The sequence below is a fragment of the Macaca fascicularis genome, chromosome 11 (genome assembly GCF_037993035.2).
Source record: "Macaca fascicularis isolate 582-1 chromosome 11, T2T-MFA8v1.1".
In the NCBI taxonomy this organism is placed as follows: Eukaryota; Metazoa; Chordata; class Mammalia; order Primates; family Cercopithecidae; genus Macaca; species Macaca fascicularis.
The window spans coordinates 37973843-37981119 of NC_088385.1; the positions used below are offsets into that span (position 1 = coordinate 37973843).

The 7277-nt window shown below is 38.6% G+C and overlaps 1 pseudogene; it reads left to right on the forward strand.

The window, feature by feature from the left end:
* The first annotated feature begins 226 nt into the window (after positions 1-226).
* LOC141408097 (uncharacterized) lies at positions 227-2244 on the forward strand (annotated as a pseudogene).
* Positions 2245-7277: the final 5033 nt, after the last annotated feature.

Sequence of the window (7277 nt, forward strand, 5' to 3'; positions counted from 1 at the left end):
AGAAAATATCCTCAGAGAAAAACTGGAAAGAAGCTTTTTGAGAAACTGCTTTGTGTTTTGCTAATTCATCTCAAATGGTTACAACTTTCCCCTCAAGAAGCCATTCGCTAAGAATGTTCTGTGCAATTTCAAAAGTGGTATTTGGAAGCCCATAGAGGGCTGTGGGGAAAAAGGATCTATTCTCAGTTAAAAACTTGAAAGAAGCTTTCTGAGAAACTGCTTTGTTATGTGTGACTTCCATTCACTGAGTTACAGCGGTATCTCATGGAGGTGTTTGCTAGCCTTCTTTGTGTGGAATCTGAGAACTCATATTTTAGATCCCTTTGAAGACTATAAGGCCAAAGGAAATATCCTCCAATAAAAATGAGAAAGAAGTTTTCTGAGAAATTTCTTTGGATCTGTGAACTCATCTCACATAATTACAGCTTTCTCCTCAAGAAGCCGTTCTCTAAGACTCTTCTTTTGGAAGCTGCAAAGTGATATTTGGAAGCCCATAGAGGGCTATGGGGCAAAAGGAAATAACCTGAGATAAAAACTGGGAAGAAGATATCTGAGAAACTGCTTTGTGATGTGTGACTTCACTCGCTGAGTTACATCTGTATTTCGTGGTGCTGTTTGCTACTCTTATTTCTGCGGATCTGAGAACTGATATTTCAAATCTCTTTGAAGACTATAGGGCCAAAGGAAGTATCCTCCGTTAAAAATAAGAAAGATGCTTACTGATAATCTTCTTTGTGATCTGTGAATTCGTTTCACAGACTTACAGCTTTCCCCTCAAGAAGCCTTTCGCAAAGACTGTTATTGTGTAATTTGCAAAATGATATTTTTAAGCCCATGGAGGGCTATGGTGAAAAAGAAAATATCCACAGATTAAAACTGGAAAGAAGCTTTGTGAGAATCTGCTTTGTGTTCTGTTAATTCATCTCAAAGAGTTAAACCTTTCCTGTCAAGAAGCTGTTCGTTAAGACTGTTCTTGTGGAATTTGCAAAATGATATTTGGAAGCCCTTAGAGGGCAATGGTGAAAACGAAAATATCCTCAGATAAAAATTGGAAAGAAGCTTTCTGAAAAACTCCTTTGTGATACATGACTTCCACTCACTGAGTTACCGCTGTATTTCGTGGAGCTGTTTGATAGACTTATTTCTGTGGAATCTGAGAACTGATATTTTGTATCCCTTTGAAGACTATAGGGCCAAACACAATATTCTCCGATAAAAATGAGAAAGAAGCTTTTTGAGAAACTTCTTTGTGAACTGTGAATTCATCTCACAGAGTTACAGCTTACCCCTCAAGAAGACGTTTCTAAGACTGTTTTTGTGGAATTTGCAAAGTGATATTTGGAAGCGCATGGACTGATATGCTGAAAAAGAAAAAATCATGAGGTAAAACCTGATAGAAGCTTTGTGGGAAACTGCTTTGTGTTCTGTTAATTCATCTCACAGAGTTACAGCTATCCACTCAAGAAGCCGTTTGCTAAGACTGTTCTTGTGGAATTCGCAAAGTGATATTTGGAAGCTCATAGAAGGCTATGGTGAAAAAGGAAATATCCTCAGATAAAAAGTGGAAAGAAGGTTTCTCAGAAACTGCTTTGTGATGTGTGACTTCCACTCAATGAGTAACATTTGTATTTCTCTGAGCTGTTTGCTAGCCTTATTTCTGTGGAATCTGAGAAATGATATTTCAAATCCCTTTGAAGACTTTAGGGCCAAAGAAATATCCTCCGATAAAAATGAGAAAGAAGCTTTCTGAGAAACTTCTTTGTGATATGTGATTTCGTCTCACAGATTTACAGCTTTCCCCTAAAGAAGCCTTTCGCTAGAACTGTTCTAGTGGAATTTGCAAAGTGATATTTGGAAGCCCATGGAGGGCTATGGTGTAAAAGAAAATATCCTCAAATAAAAATTGGAAAGAAGCTTTGTGAGAAACTGAATTCTGTTCTGTTAATTCATCTCAAAGAGTTACAGCTTTCCCCTCAGGAAGTCGTTCGCTAAGACTGTTCTGCTGGAATTTGCAAGGTGATACTTGTGAGCCCATGAAAGGTTATGCTGAAAAAGAAAATATCCTCAGATAAAAACTGGAAAGAAGCTTTTTGAGAAACTGCTTTGTGTTCTGTTAATTCATCTCACAGAGTTACAGCTTTCCCCTCAAGAAGCCGTTCTCTAAGACTGTTCTTGTGGAATTTGCAAAGTGATATTTGGAAGCCCGTATAGGGCTATAGTGAAAAAGGAAATATCCTCAGATAAAAACTGAAAGGAAGATTTCTGTGAAACCGCTCTTTGATGTCTGACTTCCACTTAATGAATTACAGCTGTATTTCGTGGAACTCTTTACTAGCTTTATTACTGTGGATTCTGAGAACTCATATTTCAGATCCCTTTGAAGTCTATAGAGTCAAAGGAAATATCCTCCGATAAAAATGAGAAAGAACCTTTCTGAGAATCCTTTTTCTGAACTGTGAATTCATCTCACAGAGTTTCATCTTTCCCCTGAAGAAGCCGTTCTCTAAGACGGTTCTTGTTGAACTAGCAAAGTGATATTTGTAAGCCCATAGAGGGCTATGGTGAAAAAGAAAATATCCTCAGAGAAAAACTGGAAAGAAGCTTTCTGAGATACTGCTTAGTGATATGTGACTTCTACACACTGATTACAGCGGTATTTCATGGAGCTGTTTACTAGCCTTACTTCTCTGGAATCTGAGAACTGTTATTTGTGATCCCTTCGAATACTATAGGGGCAAAGGAAATATACTCCGATAAAAATGAGAAAGAAGCTTTCTGAGGAACTTCTTTGTGATCTGTGAATTCATCTGACAGAGTTACAGCTTTCCCCTCAAGTAGCGTTTCATTAAGACTGTTCTTGCGGAATTTGCAAAGTGATATTTGGAAGCCCATGGAGGGCTACGGTGAAAAAGAAAATATCCTCAGATAAAAATTGGAAAGAAGCTTTGTGAGAAATTGTTTTGTGTTCTATTAATTCACCTCAAAGAGTTACAGTTTTCCCCTCAGGAAGCCGTAAGCTGAGACTCTTCTAGTGGAATTTACAAAGGGACATTTGGAAGCCAATGGAGGGCTATGGTGAAAAAGAAAATATCCTCAGAAAAAAACTGGAAAGAATCTTTCTGAAAAACTGCTTGTGTTCTGTTAATTCATATCACGGAGTTACAGCTTTCCCCTCAAGAAGCCGTTCGCCAAGACTATTCTTGTGGAATTTGCAAAGAGATATTTGGAAGCTCTTAGAAGGCTACTGAAAAAGAAAATTTCCTCAGAGAAAAACAGGAAAGAAGCTTTCTGAGGAACTGCTTTGTGATGTGAGACTTCAACTCACAAATTTACAGGTGTATTTTGTGGAGCTGTTTGGTAGCCTTATTTCTGTGGAATTTGAGAACTGATATTTCGGATCCCTTTGAAGACTATAGGGCCAATGGAAATATCCTCTGATAACAAAGAGAAAGAAGCTTTCTGAGAATCTACTTTATGTTCTGTGAAATCATCTCACATAGTTACAGCTTACCCCTCAAGAAGCCTTTCGCTAAGACTGGTCTTGTGGAATTTGAAAGTGATATTGGGAAGCCCATGGAGGGCTATGGTGAAAAAGAAAATATCCTCAGATCAAAACTGGAAAGAAGATTTCTGAGAAAATGATTAGTGATCTCTGAATTCGTCTCACAGCGTTACAGCTTTACCCACAAGACGCCGTTCGCTAAGTGTGTTCTTGTGGAATTTTCAAAGTGATATTTGGAAGCGCATAGAGGGCTACGGTGAAAAAGAAAATATGCTCAGAGAAAAACTGGAAAGAAGGTTTCTGAGAAACTGCTTTGTGATGTGTGACTTCCAATCACAGATTTACAGCTGTATTTCGTTTAGCTGTTTGCTAGCCTTATTTCTGTGGAATCTGAGAAATGATATTTTGGATGCCTTTGAATACTATTGGGCCAAAGGAAATATCCTCCGATAACAAAGAGAAAGAAGCTTTCTGAGAAACTTCTTTGTGTTCTGTGAAATTATCTCACAGAGTTACAGCTTTCCCCTCAAGAAGCCTATCGCTAAGACTGTTCTTGTGGAATTTGCAAAGGGATATTTGGTAGCCCATGGAGGGCTGTGGTGAAAAAGGAAATATCCTCAGATGAAAACTGGAAAGAAGCCTTCTGTGAAACTGCTCAGTGTTCTGTTAATTCATCTCACAGAGTTACAGCTTTCTCCTCAAGAAGCCGTTCGCTAAGCTTATTCTTGAGGAATTTGCAAAGTGATATTTGGAAGCCCATAGATGGCTATGGTGAAAAAGAATGTATCCTCAAAGAAAAACAGGAAAGAAGATTTCTGAGAAACTGCTTTGTGATGTGTGACTTCCACGCAGAGTTACAGCTGTATTTCGTGGATCTGTTTGCTAGCTTTATTTCTGTGGAATCTGTGAACTGATATTTCGGATCCCTTTGAAGACTATAGGGCCAAAGGAAATTATCTCTGATAACAAAGAGAAAGAAGCTTTCTGAGAAACTTCTTTGTGTTCTGTGAAATCATCTCACAGAGTTACAGCTTTCCCATCAAGAAAACTTTCGTTAAGACAGTTCTTGTGGAATTTGCAAAGTGATATTTGGAACCCCATGGAGGGCTACGGTGAAAAACGAAATATCCTCAGTTGAAAACTGGAAAGAAGCTTTCTGAGAAACTGCTTTGTGATGTGTGACTTCCACTCACAGAGTTACATCTGTATGTCGTAGAGATGTTTGCTAACCTTATTTCTGTGGAATCTGAGAACTCATAATTCGCATCCCTTTGAAGAATATAGGGCCAAAGAAAATCTCCTGCGATAACAAAGAGAAAGAAGCTTTCTGCGAAACTTCTTTGTGTTCCGTGAAATCATCTCACAGAGTTACAGCTTTCACCTCAGGAAGCCTTTCGCTAAGCCTGTTCTTTTTGAATTTGTAAAGTGATATTTGGAAGCCCACAGAGGTCTATCATGAAAAAGAAAATATCCTCAGAGAAAAGCTGGAAAGAATCTTTCTGAGAAACTGCTTTGTGATGTGTGATTTCCACTCACAAAGTTACAACTGTATTTCGTGGAGCTGTTTGCTAGCCTTATTTCTGTGGAATCTGAGAACTGATATTTTGGATCTCTTTGAAGAGTATAGAGCCAAAGGAAATATCCTCCGATTATAAAGAGAAAGAAGCTTTCTGAGAAACTTCTTTGTGTTCTGTGAAATCATCTCTCAGAGTTACAGCTTTCCCCTGAAGAAGCCTTTCGCTAAGACTATTTTTGTGGAAATTGCAAAGTGATAGTTGGAAGGCCATGGAGGGCTATGTTGCAAAAGAAAATATCCTCAGATAAAAACTGGAAAGAAGCTTTCTGAGAAACTGCTTTGTGCATTGTTAATTCATCTCACAGTGTTACAGTTTTATTCACAAGAAGCCGTTCGTTAAGACTGTTCTTGTGGAATTTGCAAAGTGATATTTGGAAGCCCATGGAGGGCTATGTGAAAAGGAAAATATCCTCAGATAAAAAGTGGAAAGAATCTTTCTGAGAAACTGCTTAGTGTTCTCTTAATTTGTCTCACAGAGCTACAGCTTTCACCTCAAGATGCCGTTCGCTAAACCGGTTCTTCTGGAATTTGCAAAGTGATATTTGGAAGCCCATAGAGGGCTATGGTGAAAAAGGAAATATCCTCCGAGAAAAACTGGAAAGAAGCTTCCTGAGAAACTGCTTTGTTACGTGTGACTTCCACTCACATATTTACAGCTGTATTTCGTGGAGCTGTTTTCTAGCCTTATTTCTCTGGAATCTGTGAACTGGTATTTCGGATCCCTTTGAAGACTCTAGGGCCAAAGGAAATATCCTCTAATTTTTAAAGAGTAAGAAGCTTTCTGAGAAACTTCTTTGTGTTCTGTGAAGTCATCTCTCAGAGTTACAGCTTTCCCCTCAAGATGCCTTTCGCGAAGACTGGTCTTTTGGAATTTGCAAACTGATATTTGGAAACCCATGAAGGGCTTTGGTAAAAAAGGAAATGTCTTCCAATAAAAAAGAGAAAGAAGCTTTCTGAGAAACTTCTTTGTGTTCCATGTAATCATCTCACAGAGTGACAGTTTTCCCCTCAGGAAGCCATTCGCTAAGACTGTTCTTGTGGAATTTGCAAAGAGATATTTGGAAGCCCTTAGATGGCTCTGGTGAAAAAGAAAATATCCTCAGAGAAAAACTGCAAGAATCTTTCTCAGAAACTGCTTTGTAATGTTTGACTTCCATTCACTGAGTTACAGCTGTGTTTCCTGGAGCTGTTTGCTAACCTTATTTCTGTGGTATCAGAGAACTGATAATTTCGATCCCTTTGAAGACTATACGGCCAAAGGAAATATCCAAGGATTAAAATGAGAAACAAGCATTCTGAGACACTTCTTTGTGATCTGTTAATTCATCTCACAAAATTACAGCTTTCCCCTCAAGAAACCTTTCGCTGAGACAGTTCTTGTGGAATTTGCAAAGTGAAATTTGGAAGCCTATGGAGGGCATGGTGAAAAAGAAATTATCTTCAGATAAAAACTAAAAAGAAACTTTCTGAGAAACTGCTTTGTGTTCTGTTAATTCAACTCACAGAGTTGCAGCTTTCCCCTCAAAAAGCCATTCGCTAAGAATGTTCTTGTGGAAGTTGGAAAGTGATGTTTGGAAGCCCAAAGAGGCCTATGGTGAAAAAGAAAATATCCTCAGATAAAAACTGGAAAGAATCTTTCTGAAAAACTGCTTTGTGATGTGTGACTTTCACTCACTGAGTTAGAGCTGTGTTTCGTGGAGCTCTTTCCTAGCCTTATTTCTGTGGAATCTGAGAACTGGTATTTCGGATCCCTTTGAAGACTATAGGGCCAAAGGAAATATCCTGCGATAAAAATGAGACAGAAGCTTTCCACGAATCCTCTTTATGATCTGTGAATTCATCTCACAGAGTTACAGCTTTCCACTCAAGAAGGCATTCGCTAGGACTGTTCTTGCAGAATTTGCAAAGGGATATTTTTAAGCCCATGGAGGGATCTGCCGAAAGAGACATTATCCCCAGATAAAAACTGGAAGGAAGCTTTCTGAGAAACTGTTTTGTGTTCTGTTAATTCATCTCACAGAGTTACAGCTTGCTCTCAAGACGCCGTTCGCTAAGTGTTCTCTTGTGGAATTTGCAAAGTGATATTTGTAAACCCATGGAGGGCTATGGTGAAAAAGAAAATATCCTCAGATAAAAACTGGAAAGAAGCTTTCTGAAAAACTGCATAGTGTTCTGAAATTCGTCTCACAGAGTTACACT